The sequence below is a fragment of the Lissotriton vulgaris genome, chromosome 5 (genome assembly GCF_964263255.1).
Source record: "Lissotriton vulgaris chromosome 5, aLisVul1.2, whole genome shotgun sequence".
Classification (NCBI taxonomy): domain Eukaryota; kingdom Metazoa; phylum Chordata; class Amphibia; order Caudata; family Salamandridae; genus Lissotriton; species Lissotriton vulgaris.
Genome location: NC_141693.1, coordinates 1,861,553,979 through 1,861,579,691, shown reverse-complemented (window position 1 = coordinate 1,861,579,691; position 25,713 = coordinate 1,861,553,979).

Genomic DNA, 25,713 nt, shown 5'->3' with positions numbered 1-25,713 from the left:
AACGGAATGCTGAGTAAATCATGCATTCACCCCTAGTCAAGAGATCTAGGTTAAATCCATCGTTTTTTGCTCACCATGCCACCCCAGTTTAGCCCCAGTCATAGCCAAATCAGTCTTGACCCTGCTCCTCATGTGAACAGTCCAGCCTGAACTGCCAAGCCAGATCCTCCCTGGACCAGAAACAAGCATCCTGGGAGTGAATGTTTGATTTACTCTGCATTCCGTCCATCATCTGTGTGTTTATTGCTTTCCTGCCCTAAGTGTGCTGGGTATGCCCAGACGTGGGTCCCGGGCTCACTGTGCCACTGGATTCCAGCTAGCCAGGCTAATATGGGGTAATGCCTCGAAACTAGTCCCAGGACACTTCTTTTCGGTCCAGGGAGGATCTGGCTTGGCAGTTCAGGCTGGACTGTTCCAGGGCCAGACTGGGAACCAAAACCCGCCCTTGCAAAGTGCTCGGCCGGCCCCCTCCACCCTCCCAGGAGGGGGTGGAGGTGCGACCGGGCTCTTTGCCAGGGCCGGCTTTCGCCCGATTTTGTTACAGGGCCGTTTTTGCAGCAACCCTGCAAAAACGACCCTGTAACAAAAAACGCCCCCCCCCCCCCCCCTTGCGGCCCAACGGGGGATTGCCCGGTGCCCGCAACGGCCAGTCCGGGCCTGGACTGTTCCCTTGAGGAACAGGGTCAAGAATGATTTGCATATGGCTGGGTCTAAACTGGGGTGGCATGGTGAGAAAAGAGCAATGGATTGAACCCACATTTCAGGTGCGAGAAAAAGTCCTAGGACATCTAAACATATGAGTGAACAATCAGGTCAGACCAGTAATTAAGAAGGAACAATCAAAAAAAAAAAAAAAAAAATGCCAAATTTGTATAAAAAGTATATTTTTAATCAATATATTTAAAAATCATATTGTGAATGACCAAAAGGCCAAACCATATGATGGGTATAACATTTTTCAAGATTACATGCAGTTCTAATAAACAATTAGCATAAAACTTATATTCAACACAATGAAGGATATCGACAAAAACATAGGTATAGTGACATAAATAATGAGAAAAAGCATAAAAACTCGACGCGCGTTTCGGCAGAGGACCGCCTTCTTCAGGAGACACAGGTTAAATCAACAATGGAGACTCTATCCATGCAGTAAGAACACTGAAGGTGAAATCTTCATATAATTATTTTGGAAGAATATATCATTATCGGATGGAAGGGTTCCTGATATTTGTGTGAATGTTCTAAACACTTTTGACGATCGAATGATATAACGATTCCACCACCAGGGGCAGTCTGCTCATTCCTGGTCAAAGTATGCACTATTAGGATCCCACGCGCAATCTCACAGCTGCTGAAATTTCCAGGTGGAGAGTGCGAATTATGATGTATAAGGGTATTCTTTAGAGAGACGTTGATGGCCGTTATGTAGATATTTCATATCGGATAGGTGGAAGAAATAGGCTTAGTTTAAAATAACGTAGCGGTTAGTGGTATTCACGCTTTAAACAGGTCAACTGGTGATGGCGCCTTGTTGTGGGGATTAAAAAAGGCTTGTGAATCAAATAGTAGAAGACGGACAGCAAGATGGTGCTGCTCCGAGGTTCGTCGTGTGGGGACCCGCCCTCCACGTAAACAGAAGATCATTTTTTGATTGTTCCTTCTTAATTACTGGTCTGACCTGATTGTTCACTCATATGTTTAGATGTCCTAGGACTTTTTCTCGCCCCTGTTGCTACCCTGCCCTAGGAGTCTATAGATCTTCACTACCCAGGGGGTCCTTGTTATTTTCACCTTTGAACCCACATTTCTTCACAGGGGGTGAATGTTTGATTTGCCCTGCATTCTGTCTATCATCTGTGTGTCTTTCGTTTAGAAAAGAGACTTGTTTTCAGAAGCTTTTTAAAAAATAAGTGATCACTGTTGAGTTTGAGCCCTTACGGTAATTAAATCCAAAGACTATAGGAGCATGCTCTGCCTCCTTGTCTAGCAAGTCTAGTTTTTGGTTTGACTCCTGGACATTAAGTAGCTGAGTGAAGGTATCATTACAGTACATATCTCTGCAATTTACCGTTGAGATATAAAGCCTCAGTGTCGAAGTATGCTTAATGCACAAGGCTCAGATCCTTTTCTCAACTGGGAGACAGTGCAGTTTCACCAGATCAATTGACACATAAATGTAAGCATTCCTAAAAGAAGTCTGACAGCTGCACTTTGGAACATGTGAAGTCTCTATATCAAATAATATGGCAGTCCAATGTATATAGTCCATTGTCTAATCTCAAGCCAATTAGAGCCTGAACAAGTGACTTTTTTTGTGGTGTCTTGCTGCAAAGGAAAGATTTTACATAGCATGCACAGGATGGTGAAGTGTACAGAGACAAACAGGCTACTTACCTTCGGTAAGACCTTATCTGGTAGAGACAATATCTAGCCGCAGATTCCTCACTTTTGAATTTCCCCAGGCATCTAATTGGACCCAGAAGAATTTTCGTGACCGCCAATAGGTGGTGTCAGTTGGCTTTGCATGGTGTCATCTGCACCGGAAGTGAAGTCAGCATCACCTCTATAGACACCACCTTGGCGCACTGATGTCAGTTACTTTTCACAACTTTCCACGAGAGAAGCACAGAACTATGAAGTGTCCTGACACTGGTGTGTCCAAACTAGGGCCCTGGACGGGATCTGCCCTGCAGACAGAGATCTAGATCCTCACCCTAGATCTCTGTCTGCAGAGTAGGGAGGATGGGTGTATCGATAAGGAATCTGTGGCTAGATATTGTCTCTACCAGATAAGGCGTTAGTGAAGGTAGGCAACTTGTTTATCTTATAGAGGCATCTCAGCACAGATTCCTTACCTATGAATAGATATCCAAGCAATACACTCCCAGGAGGTGGGTCTGCAGACAAATTAAAACTAAAAAGTCCTGCAGTACGGAACGGGTGAAGTGCCCGTCCCTGCGGACATGACTGCCAAGGAAGTAATGCTTGGTAAATGTGTGCAGGGATGCCCACATTGTTGCCTGACAGATGTACAGGACTGGAACTCCATAGACAAATGCAGTGGTTGCAGCCTTAGCTCTGGTGGAATCAGCTCTTAACCTGCAGGAGGCTGCTTCTTCGCCAATGCGTAGCAGATCTCGATGCAGAAAACAACCTATTGAGAGTCCAATTCTGCACCGCCCGATCTTTCTTCGCACCAACATACCCACAAAGAGTTGGTCGTCCACCAGGAACTCTCTTGTGCGGTCATGGTTGAATGACAACACTCTTTTCGGTTCCAGAAGGTGGAGTCGCTCCTCTTCTTTAGAGGGATGTGGAGGAGCATAGAATGTGGGCGAGGTGACAGATTGGCCCACATGAAAGGGTGTTATCACTTTTGGCAGGAAAGAGCCCCTAGCGTGAAACATCAGTTTTGTCTGGGAAAAGTGATAGAAAGGGAGGCTTGGATGATAAAGCCTGCAGCTCACTCACCCTGCTAGCCAATGTAATCGCCACAGGAAAGGCGGTTTGATGGTGAGAAGTCTGAGGGGACACTTGTGTAAAGGCTTGAACAGAGCACACATCAGAAATGTGAGAATCAATTTAAGGTCCCACTGAGGAATAAAGAAAGGGGATGGTGGTAGCATATGTACAAGGCAGTTGAGAAATGTTTTTACAATTAGAGATTTAAATAAGGAGAGTTGGTTAGGGAGCCGCAAGAAGACTGACAAGGCAGAAAGATGCCCTTTCAGAGTGCCCAGAGCAGAGCCATGCTGGGCAAGGGTCAAAATAAAAAGTAAAATATCAGAAAGGGAGGCAGAAAAAGGGTCAATAGACTTTTGTGTACAATATGATACAAACGTTTTCCATTGGCACGCTTATACCGCCTTGGTGGAGGGATGCCTGGCTGCCAGTATAACAATATAGACTTCAGGAGGAAGGTCAAAAGCTATCAAATGCCTAAGCTCAATAGCCTTGCAAGAAGATGAAGAGTTGACAGGTTCCGGTGGCGGGCCCTCCCCTTCAGCTGCAACAGAAGATCCTGCCGGTGGAGTTGCCTGATTAAAGGATCAATGCCCATGATCAGAAGCTCAGAATACCAGACTCTCTGTGCCCGGTCTAGAGTCACAAGGTTGAGTTGGGCCTGGTTGTTCCTGATCTTTTTGAGAACTCTGGTTAGGAGTGATATGGGTGGAAAGGTGTACATGAGGCCTGAGCTCTATTCGAGACAAAAAGAGTCTCCGAGCAAGAGACACCTTGGAAACTCCAGGGTGCAAAACTGCTGACATCGCAATTTCTCCCCACTATTGAAAGAGCCCTTGCACCACCTCTGGGAGTAGACACCATTCATGATCTGCTAGGCATCAATAGCAGAGTTCATCTGCCCTGGTGTTCAGGGAACCTGCCAGGTGTTGAACCACCAGGGAAATGCCATGCTGCCCCAGCCATGTCCAAAGACGCAGGGACTCTTGACAAAGGGTCTTTAGCCCTACCCTGCCCTGTTTGTTGCAGTACCACATGGCGGTGGTGTGGTCCATGAACACATGTACCATCCTTCCCTTTGATGCATGGTAGAAAGGCTTCCAATGCTAATCGGATCACTCGGAGCTCCAACAGGTTGATGTGGAGTCTGGATTCCACAGGAGACCAGAGTATCGCGATCTCCACCTCTCCCAGATGGCTGCCTCATCCCAGGAGTGATGCATCAATCACTATTGTGAGATCCAGTTGGGGAATGGAGAGGGGTCTGCCTCTAACCCAATCGCTATTCGCTAGCCACCACTGCAGGTCCTTTGCAGTTCCCTCCAAGATCTGGACCATGTCAAGGAGATCCGCTGATGCTGCGCCCACTGGAACTTCAGGTCCCACTGCAGAGCTATCTGGCATGTGTCAATAGCAGACTGGAACCCCTGATCTGTGCAGATGAGCTGCGATCACCGGCATCACCTTGGTGAACACTCGAGAGGCACTGGTAAGGCCAAAAGGGGGCATGGTGAACTAAAAATGCTTGTGGCCTACCATAAACCAAAGTTAACAACAATGGGCAGGCAGGACGGGCATGTGAGAAATAGGCATCCTACAAGTCTAATGGTACCATCCTGAGCATCTTTAATTTCTCCTTTTTGAGGCAGTAGTTGAGGACTTGGAGATCTAGAATAGGACGAATGTCCTTGTCTTTTTTCGGGACCAGAAAGTAGAGGGAATAGCATCAACAACCTACTTCTGGCACCATAACCCTCCATTAGTCAAGAGAGCCATGACTTCCTTTCAGAGCAGTGACTGATGATCGTTCATCAGTCACTCGTAAGATGGAGGCATGTATTGAGGAGTAGTGTCAAAAGGGAGGATTAGCGGTTTCGGACAATCTGTGAAACCCACCTGTCCAATGTTATAGATTGCCAGTGGTGGAGGTGATGGATCCTGCCACCAACTGGACACCCATGATCTAAAAGGACAAGATTTGGAAGGTTTGAGGGACACAGCTGCCGGGGGGTGGTGGCTGGACCAGACTGCTGGCTACCTAATCCACGAGGCCGGTACGAACCACACACTCGCCCACGCAGAGGCGGGGAAGCTTGCACAGCTCAGTGACTGGGATAAGGTTGGCATAGTTGAAAGCCCCTTCCGTGGCTGCGAAAGGCAGACTGGGGACGTGGGGCAGCCGAGAAGCCAAAGGAGTTGGCTCTAGCTTACGAGCCCTTAAAGCTCTCCAGTACCGAGTCTGCCTTGTCTCTTAAGAGATGGGTGCCATCCAAGGGCTTGTCCATGAGGGAAGCCTGTGCATCCCCTGAAAAGCCAGATGTTCTCAGCCCGGCATGGCATCCGAGGCCACCGTTGATGAAATTGCTCTGCCCAGCGAGTCATTAGGGTACAAGTAACAGTGTATAGAGAACTTCGCAGCGTATCTCCTGTTTGTAACTACCTGAGAGAGACAGGCCCAGGCCTCCTTTGGGACCTGTAGCAGAACTTGTACAATTGTTTCCCACAGCGTGTGGGAGTAGCAGCCCAATAAGAATGTGTTGTTCACTGACCGCACTGCAAGGCCAGCGGAAGTAAACATTTTCTTTCCCAATCTGTCCAGCCTCTTAGAGTCCCTGTCCGGAGAAGCAGCAGGGAAGTAGAGACTTGGACAACCAAAGGGTTGGGTGAGAAAATGTAGGTCCCCTGGAGTAAAGGCGTTGGCAGCGGGTAAACATCCTATTCACAGGAGTCCCTTTGCTGGTTAGGACCAGGTACCCATGAGGCCATCGGTGAGGGCTTTGTTGACCGGGAGTTGGGTTTCATAGGAGGAGACTCCCAGTTGCAACAACTCCCACAAGATGTCAGTTTTGAGTGCCACTGAGGGCAACTGAAGGTCGAGGACCTCAGCTGCCCTCCACACCACCACTGCATATGTAGCTCCCTCCTCCGTAGCTACGGTGGGGGGGGGGCATGTCGGTATCTGGAGACATGTCCACTCCTCTGGCATCACCCAGTTCCTCACACAAGTCCATATCCTGCTCATACTGGTATTCTAAAGGGTCCAGTGACCCCCTCCTATTCCTCCCCGAGGCCTTGCCCTTCAGAATTGGGCTCAGGCTCCTACTTAGGATGCAGGGGCCCTGTTGAAGCCGAAATCAGCGCCGGTTGACACGGATCCATATTATCGGGGATCAGAATGGGGCTCAGAATGGGGCTTGTGCTGTCGGTAGGCAGCGCTGGGCGCATCAGCGTCAGGGCCAGGAAAGGTCATAGTGGCATGACCGGAGCCAGTCGGGATCCATGAATAGATCAATAGGGGCCCATCGTAGCCTGAGCTGAAGCCCCAGGCACAGAACCAGATGGGGCCCCCTACATTTCCCCGGGGCCCAGGGGTCAAGCTACTCAAAAATGGGGCACATGGCCTCATAGAATTCTTTAATCTGACCACAGGTCTCTCCAGCTAGTGGAACACTGGGGAGGTGCAGAGTTGGCCAGCTCCTGCGCCTGCAGGTTCTTAGGAAGCAGGCCTGGAACACAGATGTCTCTTTGTTTTGTCAGTCGACAAACAAGGAGAAGTCAAAGCACCCATCGACCTCTTCTGTTTTATGTGCCTCTTAACTTGAGTGCCCCGATGATTTGGAGTGAGACAAAGAGAACTTTGGGATCCTGGAACAGTCCTGAGACTTTCCTCTTGAGCAGGACCGTGACTTCCGCGGAGTCACATGCCACACAGCTAGCAGCTTCAGGTACCACTTCTGCAAAGCCTTTGGTGCCATGGTCCGGCAGTCGGAGCACAATTTGGAGTCATGGTCGTGCTCCAAACACCAGAAACACACGAGGTGTGGGTCCATCACTGACATGGCACAGTGACATGCACCACAGGGTTTATAACCTGTATTTCTTCATGACATCCCAGATACACCAGGAGGAAACCATTAAAAAGATCGATAAAACAACACACAAAACTGGCAGAGGGGTAGCTCTTCTCTCAGATCAGTGGTGGCTGGTGCAGAAAGAAAAGAAGTGATGTCAGTGCACAAAGGTGGTACCTATATAGGTGACAAAGACATCTTTGATGACACCACACAAAGCCGACCAACACCACCTACTGGCACACAGGGGTACTGCTTCAAAGAAATCTTCCGAATCCAGTCTGACGCCTGAGGAAATTCAAAGGTAAGAAATCTGCAGTCTGTGTGTTTATCCGATAACCTTATTTACCTGTGTTACAAAGGATAGGTGGTTGTCCAAAAGAATCCCAACATTTCTTATATATGTCACAGGACTGGGTGCGTTCCCTGGGTGCTCAGTCCACCAGGAGGGTGCCCAAAAGGGTGACTGCATGACAAACAGGAGTACCTCACTTTTATCTCCATTAAGTTTCAAGCAGCTCTTTTGAATTCAGTTTACCAGTTTACTCGTAAACGCTGAACAATTTACTTGGAACGCCTCCGCATTTTGTGCTATAGATACCACAATTTGAATGTCAGCCAAAGAGGACTTCAGACTCAGCCCAAACCTTTCAACAGAAGTGGCAAATGGAGCCTCATACATATTGACTATGACAGTGCTCAGCAAAGATTTTAAACCCAATTGTGTAGGGGGAAGACTAAAAAGGAGGACAAGATAGATATTAGGTTCTATTTTCCAGAAAAAAGGTAAACCACTTTTGTACCACACCCGTCATTGTCCAATACAAAAGGGTGGAGTAGGGGACCATTTCAAAGGCTGCTGAGAGGTCCAAATGGACTGTTCTTTGGTCTAGGATCTCCCTGAGCTCATTGGCGACTGCAACTAAGGCCGTTTTTGTGCTAAAATGATTTCTAAAGCCTGATTGTGTGGGATGTAATAAATAATTTGATTCCAAGTATTTAGTAACTTGGCTGTTTATACATTTTTCCAAAATCTATGGAGTAAAGAAGTCGGTCGACAGTTGGACAAGACTCCGTGATTGGCAGTAGGATTTTTCAGCAGACATTTTATTACTGCCTTTTTGTCACCAAGCAGGGAACAATTCCTTCTGTAAGGTATATGTTATAGATCTCTATGAGAGCTGGTACAATTTGTCCTGCTGTTCAGGCTAGACCATTCCCATTGCACCAGGTCAAGGCTCATTTGTACATGGCTCTATCCAAACTGAGAAAGCATGGTGGGCGACAAATGATGGATTGGGATGCTGCTGAGCGATCGCCAGTGGCTGAGATTAGTACTAATGAAGCAACAAGGTAGCGGACCATGAAGACTGCACCCGACCCATTGTTTCAAGTGTTATCATAGAGCATAAACTATGTATCAATGTGTGCACACAATACTAGCACCTGCTGTCAAAGTGCATAAACCAAGGGATGGTTATAAGTGATAATATAAAACTTAGAGATGCACCACAAAAAGAACAAGGTTATGATATTTATCTTTATTTTCTTTTTTTCTCTCTGTTTTTTGTGTACAGTTTCAAACATTTATAGTGAAGACAGCCAATGCGTTTCCTCCGTAAAAAGGACTTCTTCAGGGTTGAAATGCAATAAATATACACAATACATAAGACACAGACTTCAAGAACAAAGTAACAAAAAAGCAGAAGATCCCAAAATTTTAAAAAACACAAATACATTAAAAAAACATTTACACATCTAAAAGTGGCAAGTGATACAATGCTCAAAACGTGACATATGAAACAGTACTGCAAGTGAAATCTATAAGATAGATGTAAAACATGTGAATGCGTAAAATATCAAAGATAAATTTCCAAAACCGGTTCCCATTGGCCATGAAAGATGACCAATAAAAATGGGCACTGTTACTAGTACGAACAAGACTACATCGCAATCACAGTAGTGAGTTGTGAATTAAAGGAGGGAGAAGACAAGGGGAGGAACATAATTCATAAACAAGAAGCAAAAGTGTGATAAAATGGCATATAAACCGAACTGGCCTGTTTATATCAAACCAATATTTCGTAAAGGTGTCCCATACCATGCAAGTTGGGTGATCATAGCTCCCTGTCTTGATAACTCACTTTATCTTGACACTATATTGATGAGTATAGAAGACAAATATGTCAGGAGAGAGAGGAGCAAGACAAATGAATGGAGAAAGAAAGTGCTGATAGTAGAAATACTGTAAGCGTAAACAAGATGTGCAGAAACAGTCAGAGAAATGGAAATGACAGAGGAAAGTAATACAATAGTTCAAAGGAAATGAGCACAGGGTTAGGACTTAAAGTGGACACAACCATGTCCCACAGGGCCGGACTGGCCGCTGCGGGCACTGGTCAATCCCCCGGTGGGCCGCAAGGGTGGGGGCCGGTTTTGGAAAAGCTGCCAAATCGTCTGTGTAACAAAATCGGCCGAAAACCGGCCCTGGCAAAGAGCTCGGTACCACCCCCAACCCACCCTGGGGGCTGGCCGAGCACTTTGCCAGGGCCGGTTTTGGTTCCCAGTCCGGCCCTGATGTCCCATGTACAAAAGATGGAAAAGAAATGGAGCAGAATAGAAATATGCGATCCAGTGGCTATAGAGGAGAATCAGGAGCCAATGTGTGATGAGCACAAAAAAAACAAAGTAGTTAAATACCACATGCTGGTACATACCGGGTGTAATCATGCAAAATGTTCGGCCTTGCTCACACATCGTGGTGCGGTTAGAATATGGAGCCCCGGGATGATGTGTAGTGTCAAAGAACAGGATGATACATCACTATGTAGAGAAATCATTAACAGCTGATTAATAGCAACAAGGGAGTGATGGGTGGTTGACAAAGAATAAGTAACCAAGTTACATATGCCTACCAGGAAAAATGGTTAACCCGTCATGTTCGTCAACAGTTTAGCTGGGTGAGTGCTACAACCCCGCATGTGGTTTTGACGAGAGGAGGGTAGTAGCATTAGTAATGATGGTGGAATAGGCCATAGGCTCTGTCAAACACCAGCAACGTAAGAGATAACAATAAGCAGGAATGGGTAAACTAAATCCAACAAGAAATGCATAGACATGGGACAGAGAGACACACACGTGAAAAAAGAGCCAGATTGATCAAATGGAATGAAAGAAAAATATATGTGTGGCAGATTTACAGGACTTACACCAGTAATGAAAAAAGGATAGAGTAATGACCGGCATGCTGAATAGATGCAGGCGTATGAAATACTGCAATGCAAGGTCCCGGCATCTTATGGCACAATGGAAATACCCAGGGCACGTAAACGAGAACTATACAAGTGCGAGCGGAGAGGGCAAGTGCTCGTAGCGGCATTCATACACATCGGCAACAACTTAATGAATAAATAAAGATGACGTGAGTCCAATTGAGTTAGTGAACAGCAAAGCTTAGAAACGTGCAGCAGTGTGAGGTACCGGAACCTGGGACCCCGGCACTAAGGGGTCTCAGGTTCCAGTTCCCAGGTGTCTGGGTGGGTTTTTCAGTGAGAGTGTGGTAAAAAAAAGTTAGAGGACACACAGGAGCAGGTCCTCGTGCCAGCTATCCTTGTGACAGTCCTCCTGTCCAGCTTGCCCGCAGTCCGCTACCCTCTGCTGCCTTCAGTTTTGTGCCTCCTCTCCACGTTTTTCTGCCTCTTCCCTGCTCTCTTCTGCCCTCTGTTTAGCCTCTTAGTGGTCATTATGCCCATTATTTTGCCTCTTTCGGCTCTTTCCTGACTTTTATTTTGACTCTTTCTGCTCATTTCTGACCTGCTCTATTTAGTCTCTTGCTGCTGGTTTCTAACTTCTATTTGCCTCTTTCTGCTCATTCTGCACGTTATTTTTCCTCTTTCTGATAGTTTCTCACTTTTATTATGCCTCCTGCTGCTGGTGTCTGACCTCTATTTTGGACCTTTCTGTTAATTTCTCACCTATATCTTGCTTTTTTCTGCAAATTTCTCCCCTTTATTTTGACTCTTTCTGCTCATTTCTCCCCTTTATTTTGCTTCTTGCTGCTGGGTTCTGACCTCTATTTTGCCCCTTCTGCTCGTTTCTCACCTTTATTTTAAGGGTGGGTGGTAAACTCCACTTAGCAAGCACCAAGGGGATGTCATAGTCCAACCACTAATGCCACGAGGTGCATTTGCAGAGTGGTTGAGTAAGGGGTCGGGCCTCAGCAATCCCACTGTGTGGGGCTTACAACACAATAGGGGTAACAATAGGGGTTCTTGGCCCCCAACGACCCTCAGCAGCTAAGGGGATTTCATCCCTCAACTAGTAGTGTGCCAGGAGGTGCGTTTGCAGAGTGATTGATAAAGGGGGCAGGCCTCCGACAAGGTCTCAGCAATCCTGCTGTGTGGGACTTACTGGTGATAACAATAGGGGTTCTTGGCTCCCAACGAGGCTCAGCATCCATGAGCACTTCATCCACCAGTGAGTAGTGCGCCAAGGGGCCCGTTTGCAGAGTGGTTGAGAAAGGGGACAGGGCCTCCAATGAGGTATCAGCATTCACGCTGTGTGGGACTTACTGGTGGAAATAATGGGGGGTTCTTGGCGCCCAATGGCCTTCAGCAGCCAAGGGAATTTTATCCCCCAACCAGAAGGGCATCAGGAAGCACATTTGCAGAGTGGTTGAGAAAGGGGGTGGGCCTCCAATAAGGTCCCAGCAATCCGCTGTGTGGGACTTACTGGAGGTAATAATAGGCAGTTCTTGGCCCCCGGTGACTCAGCAGCCAAGGGATCATCATCCCCCAAACAGTAGTGCACCAGGAGATGCGTTTGCAGAGTGATTGAGAAAAGGGGAGGGACCTCCAATGAGGTCTCAGCAGTCTCGCTGTGTGGGACTTACTGGCGCCCCCAACGAACCTCAGCATTGTAGGTGACTTCCTTCCCCAAAGAGTAGCGCTTGTATTTTGTTTTTGCAGCAAATTCACAATTTGGCGGCACATTTTTTTAAATCCTTTTTTTGACCTGCTGGAGTCCCTTTGGGCCCCTAAGAGCAAGGCTAGGATACTTGTATCCTGCACCCTTTTCTTTTGTGTTTTTTTGGGGGGTCTTGGCTGAAGCTGATTCCCAAAATAGCTGACAACACTTCCTGGTTGAAGTGTTGGCAGCCAATCAGATGCCCTGCTGCTCATCTAGCGGATATGCAGCGCCAAGGAAACTTAGGCACTGAAAGAATGGAGTGTCCGATTTGATGACAGAACGGAGTGTCCGATTTGATGACATTGTATGGGCAGGGTTTCATGCCTGTCTGTCCTCAACCACCCACTGGGGTTTTTAATCTTGCACTACCAAAGGGCACAGCAGCACCCCCTGTGGACTAATGAGGAATGTGAACTGCAACAACCATGATGCCTTCAGCATAAGCCCACTGGGGTAGGACAATATAAAAACTGCAGGTGTGTTCACATTTTCGTTGTTGACTCTCCCTGTGTGATAGCCAGTGAACAAGGCCTGTGAAATGCCCGAAACGCCTTTGGCTTGGTTTATTTTGGGTGTGAAGCAAAAGGCTGAAACTGCTGTAGTCCTCAAATAAAAGGGCAAAAGCACTCTGTGTGAGGCGTCTACATTTGGGAGTAACTTTGTTGGATTTTTAGCGACCGGCTTTGACTGCGAAGACGCCCTGCTTCTCATCCAGCAGATCTGCAGCGCAAAGGAAACTAAGGCGCTGAAAGAATGGAGTGTCCAACTGGATGACATTGTATGGGCAGAGTTTCATGCCTGTCTTTCTTCGACCACCCACTGGGGTTTTTAATCTTGCACTACGAAAGGGCACGGCAGCACGCACTGTGGAATAATAAGTAATGTGAACTGCAACAACCATGATGCCATTTGGCATACGCCGACTGGCCAGGACTATATAAATGACTGCAGGTGTGTTCACATTTTCGTTGCCGACTCTCCCGGTGTGATTTCCAGTGAGCAAGGGCTGTGTAAAGCCCGAAACACGTTTGGCTTGGTTTATTTTGGGTGTGAAGCAGAAGCCTGAAACTGCTGTAGTCCACAAATAAAAGGGCAAAAGCAATCCGTGTGAAAACTGCTCCAGATATATTTTATTTAACTCTGCAAATCAAACCCTACACGTTTTTTGATCCAAGGCGGGTGACAGTACGACATGATTGCAAGTGTTCCAAAAATCCAAAATGTTTTGCTTTTTACTTGTGAACAAGGCTGCAGGTCAGCTGAAACGAGTTACGAGAAGCTATTAAATCTTGAGCAATTAATTCCCTGGCATGTCCTGAGAGTGTGTTCTTCCCACTGAGGGGGTTTGGACATTATATATATATATATATATATATATATATATATATATATATATATATATATATATATATATATATATATATATATACATATACATATATATATATATATATATATATATATATATATATATATATATATACACACACACACACATATACACACTTCATGAACATTACCGCTAAATTGTGAAATTCCCTCCCTTTTGAATTGAAAAATTCCCAGACACTTCTACCGTTCAGGAAAGCATCAAAGAAGTGGCTCTCTTCTAAAACAGGTCACTTGGTATCCATCGTGCCTCAGTGATCACCCGTATGTAGCACCGCGCCAAAACACAATAAAATCTATATATATATGTATATATATCTATATAAATATATATTTTTAAACATGAAATAGAAAAACGTTACAAAATGTAATTCCAAAAATGAAATTAACAAACAAATAAAATTTAAAAAACATAAAAACCAATAAAACACATTAACAAAAATATAATTTTTTAAACCAAATAAAATATTAAGCAAATACTATCAAATAACAAATATAAACAAATATTAATAACAAATATATTTAACCAATATTATGAAATGTATTGGGATCTGAGAAAAAATAAATATACTATTCCCACTCCAGTTTATACAACAGTAGAGAAAATGTAGGACTTCGGAAGGGTTAAATATATTAGTACCACTCCAAACAGTGCAGTAGTAGGGAAAGTGTTGTTGGCCTTCTGATGGGTTAAATGTACTATTCCCACTGTAGTCTGTGCAACAGTAGGGAAAGATTTGGACTTTGGTGGGGTAAGATTTATTATTCACACTCCAGTTTGTGCAACAGTAGGGCAAGCGTTGGACTTTGGAGGGGTTAAAATTACTATTCTCACTGCAGTCTAAGAAACAGTAGGGAAAACATTGGACTTTGGACGGTTACATTTACTAGTCCCACTCCAGTCTGTGCAACAGTAGGGAAAGCGTTGGATTTTGGAGGGGTTGAAATTACTATTCCCAGTCCAGTCTGTGCATCAGTAGGGACAGTGGTGGACTTCGAAGAAATTACATTTACTATTCCCAGACCAGTCTGTGCAACAGCTGGGAAAGCAATGGATTACAGAGAGGTTACATTTACTATTCCCACTCTAGTCTGTGCGTCAGTAGGGAAAGTGGTGGACTTCGAAGAGGTTACATTTACTATTTCCACACCAGTCTGTGCAACAGCTGGGAAAGCAATGTACTACAGAGAGGCTACATTTACTATTCCCACTCCAGTCTGTGCATCAGTAGGAAAAATGGTGGACTTCGAAGAGGTTAAATTTTCTATTCCCAGACCAGGCTGTGCAACAGCTGGGAAAGCAATGGACTACAGAGAGGCTACATTTACTATTCCCTCTCCAGTCTGTGCAAGAGTAGGGAAAGTGTTGGTCTTCAGAAGGGTGAGATGAACAATTGTTACTTACCTGTAATCTGTGGTTCTCCAGTATTGGTGTCTTTCATAGATTCACATGCTTGAATCATTCCCCGTCGTCGGAGTGGGAGTCCCACGGTACATAAAAAAGCAATAATATGCAATATTATCCTTGGAAAATCTTGGTAATAACCAACCAGGAAGTAAAGTAGCCCAAGCTACAAGAGTAAAAACTTCCGCACTCATGACTACCCTAGTCATTTTGTATAGTCCAAACTGCAGCCAATCAGGTGACATCACCTACCAGAATGTTCTACCCAGAGGCTCAGGCTCTCAGATTTTCTCGCACAGGAGTGAAGCTAAAAACTTCCTAGCCAAGAGCCTCTGAGGGGAGGTGGGCGGGTTGCATGTGAATCTATGAAAGACACCAATACTGGAGAACCACAGATTACAGGTAAGTAACTATTGTTCTTCTCCAGTATTAGGGTGTCTTTCATAGATTCAAATGCCTGAATCAGAATAGATAGCAGTACCGAAATAATGCTTGGAAGACGCCATTTGTAACATAGTTTGTACATAGCAAGTATATACATTTACATAATAAAATGCCAACATTCATATATGCATGAAAAAACTTGCAATCACATGAGAATGCGCCCAATATAGCCATGGAATAAGCGTCTGGAAAGTAGTACAGAGGAGGAGGGAAAACAGAGGCTCATCTTATCTGAAAAGATTGCGTAGAACCGCTTGACCCACTGACGTATCAGCCTAGCTGGCAGAATCCAAACAATAATGCTTGGTGAAAGTATGTCTGCTGGACCAAGTCGCTGCTCTGGAGATTTGCTGACGAGGAACTCCAGCGAAAATAGCAGTTGTGGAAGAAACAGCTCTTGTAGAGTGAACTCTTGGAGTTGTCTGTAAAGGTCTTCCAGATTGTACATAGCAAAAGTCAATAGCTGCAGAAATCCATCTAGCTATGGTTTGTTTAGACACTGTTTGTCCTTGCCGTATCTTTCCATAGGCAACAAACAGTCGATCGGATTTGCGAATGTCAGAGGTCCTTTGTAAATAGAATTTTAAAACATCTTCTGATGTCAAGAGCATGTAATGCCCTCTCCGCTGGCAATTGCAGATTAGGAAAAAACATCTTTGAGATGACTGGTTCGTTCAGGTGAAAACCCGAAGGGACCTTAGGCATAAAATTTGGGTTTGTACGTAGCACCACAGAATTGGACGTGAATTGTAAGAAAGGTGAATTGACGGTGAAAGATTGAACATCACTGACTCTTCGCTTGCAAAAGAGAAACGTTCCATGTTAGGAATTTGAAATACACCCTGTGAATTGGCTCAAATGGGTGGTGCATGAGCTGCACTAATATTACATTAAAATGCCATGATGGAGGCGGACGACGTACAGGAGGAAACATTCTGAATAGTCCCTTAAAGAACTGTTGAATTCTTGAAGAATAAAGAGAGGTGGACCCATCCTGGCGGTACCTTGAAATAGCTTCCAAAAAGACCTTCAACGTTGCATGAGATAAGCCTGATCTTGCTAAGTGCAAGAAAAAAGGTAATGTCTGGTCCGGCGTTGCATGAAATGGGTGAACCCCAGCAGATTGACACCAAATGCAGAATCTTTTCCATTTAAGCCTGTATGTCTTTATTGTAGCAGGTGATCGTGTGTTAGCCAGTACCTCCTTACAATCCGCAGAGATATTCAGATGAGCGAATTCAATGTGCTCATGCGCCAAGTTGTTATTTTTAGAGAAGCTGGATCCGGATGGCAAATTTGACCATTCTGAATGGAGAGGAAATTCGGTATTGGTCGAAACTGAATTGGAGCGCACTCTGAGAGGAGAAGAAGTTCGGTGAACCAGTAATGGCGAGGCCAACTGGGGGGCGATGGGAATCAAGCGACACGGTTCTTTCTTCATCTTCCGGAGAACTCTGGGAACCAACGGTAACGGAGGAAAGGCGTAAGCATATATTTGAGACCAGTCGATCGAAAACGCATTCCCCTGAGAGACCCTGTGGGGATGCCAGTTTGCAAAGAATAGGCATTAGCTATTTTTCTTGGTCGCAAAGAGGTCCAGATCAGGATGACCCCTCGCCTGGAAGATTCCATCCGCCGTTGGCTTTTGCAGTTCCCATTCGTGGTTGGACACCGTTGATCTGCTGAGGGTGTCCGCCAGCACCTTTGCAACTCCCGGCACATGAACAGCCAAGAGATTGACCCTGAGTCATATCGTCCAAACCCATGTCTCTTGGGCTTCCTGAGATAGAAGAACCGACCTCGCTCTTCTGCGTTTGTTTAAGTAATGCATACTTTTAGTATTGTCTGTGCAAACCAATACTGTGGCCCCTTGAAGAATTGCACGAAAGGATTTGAGGGCTAAGAAGATGGCCCTTAGCTCTAGAAGATTGATGTGCCTAGCCTTTTCTTGAGGGCTCCATTTCCCGCTGACCTGCAGCCCTTGAAGATGTGCTCCCCAACCCTCAAGGGATGAGTCTGTGGAGATTGTATAATTTGGAGCCTCTTGAAGGAACGCACTCCCCTTCTACAAATTTCTTTCTTGTACCCACCGAATAAAATGCCTCTCGCATCCGAGGAGTGATTTGAATGAGATCTTCGAATGAACTGGGGACTTGCAACCACTGCTTATATAGCTCTTCTAGCATTTTCTCAAGTGTAATCTGTAGTTGGGAACCAACGGGATGCAGGTGGAGGCCGTGGCCAGGAATGACTTTGAGGATCTACTGAAACGGATCTTTTTGTACGTAGAAGAACCACCAAGTGGGAGCTGAAGGCCTGTCGTTCGTGTTAGACAAACACCTTTGCTAGGAGTGTATTGATTGATGCTCCGAGAAATGTTCATAGGACTAGTTGGGACTTGTCATGATTTATTGAAAACCAGGTTTTGAAACAGTGACTGACAAGTCTGGGTGTGCTGGACTGCTTGTAAATAAGAGCGAGTCCTTATTATACAGTTGTCTCAATAATGATACATTTGTATGCCTTGCAGACGTAGATAAGCTGACTCTGGTGCCAGGATCTACGTAAAGACACATTGGGCCTTATTTATGAAGGCCTTGCGTCAGTTTTGCGACGCCGGTGCGTCACTTTTTGTGACGCACCAGCGGTGTAAAAAATGCGCCTCGTTGCGCCATATTTAAAAAGTGACGCACCTAGGTAGATGCGTCACTTTTTAAACCCCTGCGCCACATTATACCTGCGTCAGGTATAATGTATGCAGAGGGGGCGTTCCCCCGCAAAAAGCCTCGTAATAGTGACGCAGTGAAATTTATGAGATTTCACTGCGTCACTTTTAGGATGCTGTTGCGTCAAAATCTTGCGCCTGCCTCACAGCAGGCGTAAGACTGACGCAAGCCCTTTCACATTGGGCTTTCCCCATGTGAAAGGACGCATTGCTGGAGTTGCGTCAATTTTGTGACACACTCCAGCAATGCGTCACTTTTGTGCTAACAGATACGTCAGAAATACTGACGTATCTGTAACTCCTTGCGACATGATGCGTCATACATTAAATATGACGCATCAGGAATGTCGTAAGGAGTGCGCAGTGAAAAGTGACGCATTGCTGTTTTCACGCAGCGATGCTTCACTTTTCATAAATGAGGCCCATGGAGCGGACCCAAGTCCAAAAGGTAGGACTTTAATTGAAAATGTTTTGTACCTATTGTAAAGCGTAGCCACTTCCTGAGCTTAGGAAGGATTGGTACATGAAAATAGACATCCTGGAAGTTGAGTGTAGTTATAAAGCATAAGAACTTTAGGACATTCTTGAGGCACAACATCTGTAAAGTTTGCGCAATGATCTAAAATCAGGCGCTACTTTTCTGATTTGCTTGTTGATGAGGAACTGAGAGTAAACCCTAACTCTGTTGGAAATTCGGAACCACTCCGACGCCCTGTTTGTATCCATATAGACACTTGTGCAAACTACTCCTGTAGATGAGGAGGTGGAGGTCCCTTTGGAGGTTTCGAATGAGGGAAATTTGACAAATTCTAGAGTGTGCCGTTGGACACGACGTTTAAAAAACCCAACGGTCCTCTGTCACCTTTGGCCAATTGGAATAAAAGTGAGAGATTAGGCCTCTGACATTTTTGGAGGGAATAAAGGTGGGCTCCAAGGTAATCCATTGTTTCTTAGAAGAGTTGCCTCGGCTGTACGATGATTTTCTATGTCGGACCTGTTGGTACTTTGCCTATGTGACTGCGTTTGATTTATTTATTTATTTATTTATATTTAATTTTATAGAGCGCACAGCTACCCGGAGGTTTCCCGGCGCTAAACCAGTGAGGAAAGTGTACAGTGGCAAAACTAAAGATCAAAAAGCCACGTTTTGACATCTCTTCGGAATTTTAGATAGTTGGATTCAATCCGAATAGATAAAGGGAGAGAGTTCCACAAGGATGGGGCCAAAAAAGCAAAAGATCGACCTCCCATTCTGGCTCTCTTCGTCCTGGGGATCAGAAGTTTATGTTGACTGGATGAACGAAGAGTGCGGGAAGGAAGGTACAGATGAATAAGAGATTTCAAATACTGGGGGGCCTTGCCAGTGTTAATTTTATGTACAAGACAAAGAGCCTTGAATTTACAACGATTGTTAATGCTTAGCCAGTGAAGACTACGACGGTGCAGGGAAGTGGAGGTTTTATAAGGTAGTTTACACAGGAGACGGACTGCCATGTTCTGAACCATTTGTAATTTCCGAATAACCTCTTTGCCCGCTCCCAGAAAGAGAACATTACCATAGTCCAGGCGAGATGTTATTAACGCCTGGACTACGGTTTTCTGGGTTTCCAGAGGAAGCATCCAGGTGATTTTCCTCAACCATTTGAGGATGGTTATACAAATGGAGGAGACTCTCACGGCATGTTGTCTCATGGACAGCTGGTCATCGAATATTATTCCCAAGTTACGGGCAGTTTTCGAAAGGTTGGGAGGGGTGCCCATTTGAACAGGCCAGTGAGAGGGTCCCCATAAGGCAGGATTGTTGTCAAATAGGAGGAGTTCAGTTTTCCCTCCGTTCAGTTTTAACTTATTGTTATACATCCAAGAGGCAATATTGTTGAGACCATGACAGAGGGATGATGTAGTGGAAAGATGACTGGTGGAGAGAGAAAAGATGATCTGTGTGTCATCTGCATATGAAAATATGGAGAGCCCTGCCTGCTCCGCAATAGCCGCCAAGGGTCTGACATATAAATTAAAAAGGAGGGGGCTCAAGATGGAGCCTTGAGGGACCAGGGCCGGCTCTAGGCATGTGCAAGCTGTGCACCTGCACAGGGCCACCAAAACCCAGGGGCCACCACGCCAATATATATCCTTAATGTATTAATCCTCTGAGGAGGGATACATATTTGCGTGGTGGCCCCTGGCAGGGATTTGGCGGCCTCCGGCTCTGTTCCAGTTCTAAACTCCCTGACCCCCTCCCCTCTTTACTGGCCTGCGCGCTCCGCCCCGCCCGGACCCCCTCTTCCGGGCCCCCTACCTACGCTCCCTGCCCAGGGCCACCATGAGCCTAGAGCCGGCCTGGAGGGACACCATATGCAGATGTATGAATTTTAGACGTTGAGGTAGCCGAAAAGACTTGAAACGTCTGATCGGACAGGAAACTGAAGAGCCATTCAAGGGCAGAATGAGTGATGCCAGATTTTTTTAAAGTGTTAATCAGAATGGGGTGGGAGACCGTATCAAATGCGGCACTTAAATCTAATAGAATAAGTGCCACGGTGTCCCCTTTGTCCACCAGATGACGAATGGTTTCAGAGACTCCCAGCAGAGTGGATTCTGTAGAAAAACCAGAACCAAAACCAGATTGTGAAGGGTGTAAGATATTATGAGATTCGATATGGCTAGTAAGTTGTTTATTTATATGTTTTTCCAGAATCTTAGAATAGACTGGAAGAAGGGAAATTGGTCAGAAGTTGGCCGGGTTACTTGGATCAGCATTGGCCTTTTCAGCAATGGTACGACCATCGCATGTTTTCAGGAGTTGGGGACCTTAGCCTCCCTAAGGGATGTATTCAATAGTTCCACTATGAGCTTTAGGGAGGGTGGGTCAAGAGTGAGCAAGATTTGAGGAGGGAAAGGATCCAGATTTAATGCTTTTCATTAAGTTATGTAGTGTGGAAGGGGTCAAGGGGTCCCAGAACTTGATCTCCGCCACTTCCAACGGAGAGAAGTCTGAGGCAGTAGAGGCAGTAGGTTCAAAGACTGGATGGGCGTTAGATGGACCAAAGTCAGCATATACACTCTCGATTTTGGAGACAAAGAAATCTGCTAAGGAGTCACATTGTGCTTTATCTTTTGAGTAACGCTGTTGGTTCTGGTTGTAGGAGCCAATACTGGATGGAACTCCTTTCAAAATAGGACGTGGAGCTACATCCTCGGCACCGCGAAAAGGCTGCGATTCTATACTGGAGAGTCCCGAGGGTGCGGGCAGTATCTCTTGTCCTTTAAGATGGTCTGCAGTGCCTCATCAACATGCTTGCCAGAGAGGGATCCTCTATGAAAAAGGCAAGTGAAGTATTGAAGTTTGAACCTCCTTGCGAAAGACGTAGCATTGAAGCAAAATTGTCTTTGCCAGACGGCCCCTATTGCGAGCTGTCGAAAAACCTGTACACGCAATGTCCGCAGCACAGTGTATTATTTCTGATGCACTTCTCTCTCTCTCTCTCTCTCTCTCTCTCTCTCTCTCTCTCCTGCAGGATCTTCAAAGCGTGAGGATTGGAGGATTCTGGAATAAATTCTACCAACGCCAACACGTCAGAGCACATCTGGCTGCATACCTGCCCAACTGGATTGCAAGATAATCGCTGTGCCGCCTGAGTAATGACTGGGTCAGAGTTAGGCTGAGAGACTAGACAAGCAGGTGAATAGTCTGGAGCTTCACATTTCTTGTCGAGGCGTGGAAAAAAACCGCCGGCACAGAGTTTGGCCTCTGCATGAGTTTAACACCTTCTTGCTAAATAAAGTCTATGATAGGAACTGAACCAACTATTCTATTCTAAATTTGGTGAAGCGCAACAGCTACCCCAGCAATGGGGCGTCCCGGCGCTGAAAGACAGACACACTCCTTACAGAACGGGGAGGGGGAGGGAAGTTAAAAATGCGCTAGGGAGGGGGGAAAAGGAAGGTCTTAATTGTCTTGCGAAAGACAGGGAGAGATTCTATGGAGCGTATGCTGAGAGGAAGATTGTTCCATATTTTGGGACCGAGAACCCTAAAGGATCGGCCTCCGGTGCGACAGAGCTTAATTCTGGGTACTTCCAAAAGAAGTTGGCTAGAGGAGCGTAGTTCACGGCCAGGAACATAGGGGCAGGCCAGGTTTCGCAGCATAGGGGGGTTTCCCTGTTTGACGATTTTAAAGATCGTGATGAGCGCTTTAAATTTAACTCTGTGTTCCACAGGCAGCCAGTGAAGTTTGCGGATGGTGGCTCTGGCTGAGCATCTGCGTGGGAGACCGACCAGTGTTCTCGCCGCCGCATTCTGGATGCGTTGGAACCTAGCCGTTTCTGCTTTATTTGCTCCTAGTAGGAGGATGTTCGCGTAGTCTAGGCGTGACAGGATGGTTGCCTGGACAATCAGCTGGCGAACCTTAGAGTCAAAGAATCCGAATATAGGCCTAAGATTCCTTAGGAGACCTATACAGGTTGCAGCCACCTTTTTGGTATGTGTCTGGAAGCTAAGGTTAGCATCCATCCAGACACCCAGGTTTTTTACACAGTTTTTAGGGAGTGGGGTGGTACCAAGGGATGACGGCCACCAGTGCTCGTTCCATAGGCTGGTGTTTCTGTGTTTTTTTTTCTCTTTTTTAAATCATAGAGAAAAACAGACCTCTTCCCTCAGGACGAAGGGAAAGCGGAGAGCGATTTGCCGCTCTCTTTATGAGGAGGGGAAAAAGTCCAATATTCACCGGAGGTGAATGCAATAGAAATCCAGTTGTAAGAGAAGACGTAATCTCGCCATGGTACAGGCCGTGGCAGTCTCGCTGTCAGAAATACATAATTCTGATCTGAAGAAAAAACATGTTCATACTGCTATGTGCTCTCCAAGAAGAATAATGGCGGAAGTAAAAAGCCATCACGCCATCAGGGGAATGTAGCGGAAAGCTGCTGTCGACGAAATAAATCATCTACAAAAGCACTGTGCATAAAAGTCAACAGTGCGTGAAACCAACTGTCAACGGGCTCAACCGTCGATAAATCCAGCAGTTGACAGGGTCATCCGTCAACGAAGCCAACTGGCGACGAAGCTGAATGTTGACGAAGCTCACCGTCTACAGAGCTCACCGTCTACAGAGCTCACCATCTACGGAGCTCACCGTCTACAGAGCTCACCGTCTACGGAGCTCACCGTCTACGGAGCTCACCGTCTACGGAGCTCACCGTCTACGGAGCTCACCGTCTACGGAGCTCACTGTTGATGAGCCTACCGTCTACAGAGCTCACCATCAATGGAGTCCACAGTCTACTGAGCTCATCGTCTACGGAGCTCACCGTCTACGGAGCTCACAGTCTACAGAGCTCACCATCTACGGAGCTCACTGTTGATGAGCCTACCGTCTACAGAGCTCACCGTCGACGAGCCCCACCGTCGACGAGGCCACGGTCGACGAGCTTACCGTCGACGAGCCTACCGTCGACGAGGCCAACTGTCGACTAAATTTATCATCGACAAAACTCACAGTGGTCGCTGAGCCTGCAGTCGACGAGAGGGCACTGTCATCGACGAATGCCTGGAGCCGTTGTCGTCGCAGAGCACCAGTGACGGCAGAGATTTTCATCAGAGAGTACATCGACCGTATCGTCAACAAGCTGGCACATTTTCACGTAGAAAAGTGCGCAGAGAGAGTCTAGACACCTGAGAGTAAATCTCGTGGGCGTAGATGTGGGAGGCAGACTCAAAGAAGGGCAGAGACCCCTTAATTGTGATGTTACTTCAGCTGGTGAAGTAGAGGAGAAGCATCACTTAAAACCTTAATGTGCAGGACAAACAAAATAATCCTCCAACATCAGAAGGGGGGAATAGTCTAATCACAAGAACAACCCCTTCTCCTCCTACCATGTCAGACAGGCAGAGTGCTATCCCATATAGGGGAAAGTGAAAGTCCCAGGTAGCAGGTGGCAGAACGAGGGAGAAGAGGCAGGCATCTTCCCCTTTAGGAAACAGGCAAACGGCATGTCCCTTTGCTATATTGTGCAATGTCACCACTGCTTGTTCCAGTGAAGTAGTGTGGCTCACTGGTTAGAGGCGGCAGACCCGAGAGCAGAGGACGGCCCGGGACCAGGGTTCGATTCCCGGCGCGGCAGGTTTCTGGACCAGGGTCAGCGGACTCGATAATTCTCTCGCCTCGGTGCCCACTCTGATCAGCGATCACACTCGGCAACTCTGGGCATTAGCTTGCCTCATCTTCACTATCGGCCCCACCAGACCGCCGGGGATGCCTGGCCTCACCCTGGAGATACCCATTAAGGGACCATCTCTCAGGGAAGCCAGGAAGGGTTTCGCAGCGGTCGAAGCGCCTTGGGACCCTACGGGTAAGTAGTGCGCTATATAAATGCCAATACATTTACATTTACATTCCGCAGTAGTCCCTCTTTCAAAGATGGCTGCACTCTGGGTGCTCCCTTATCCGCCAAAGGCTCAATCCATTGTCCTCCAAAGCCCTAATCCTGTGGAACACAGATGAAGCAGGAAGCATGTCTGTGCTAGGACCACTCTGTTAGGTGGAACAGGAGCAAAACTAATGGAGAAATCTGACACCCATCAATCACCCACAGTATATTGTTAATGTTAATGTTTTTTTGCACAAGGCATTTGCATTATGACTTAGTGCCTCTCTTTACTTAAAAAAATTATGCACATTTATAGCTAATGCTGAGAACTGTGAAACTTTCAGGAGGTCTGAAATACCTTGTATGGAAGATCAATACCATGTATATTATTAATGGGACAGCAACAGCATCTGGGAACAAAGCTGCTGTACTATTCACGAAAGAGTGCCAGCTCTTCTTAGCAGTGGTGATGTACTATTAATGGGAGAATCCTCACTAGTCTTTGCAGTGCTGCTGTGCTACCAATGTGACAACAGCAGCACTAGACAATGAGGCACCTATACTTTCAATGTAACAACTCCACAATGCATTCATAGGGCTGCTGTACTATTAATGGAATATGATGCCCCATTAATTGATTTCATGTTTATTCATGAGTTTTCTATAATGTTTTGTGTTGCATTTCAGTAACTACAGAGTGCTACCTGAATAAAAAAAATGCATGTGGTTGTTGGAAGGGGAAGTCTGCGTCAAATTGGGCCAGGTACGTAACACCTTTGCATTTCTGTGCAAATCAAACGTGCTGCTCCAATATATTAGCGGTGTTCCACCATAATATAATTTCAAAAATATCGTTGGACACAAATATTGTCGCGAAATGCGCATGCTGGGGCGCGAGCATGCGCAGTTCTATCAAGCAGTACCCGTATGGCGAGGAAGAGGAGGAGGGCAGCCCGGGAACGGCCTGGCAAACAGGTAAGTGTTTTTAAAAACTTTTTTTAAATTACTTGTAAGTTATATCTTAATAGGGGGGTGGAGGTGGGCGGCGTAGCAGAGCTCCACAGAGTTTAATTCCAACTCCGTGGCCCTCCGCGTAGC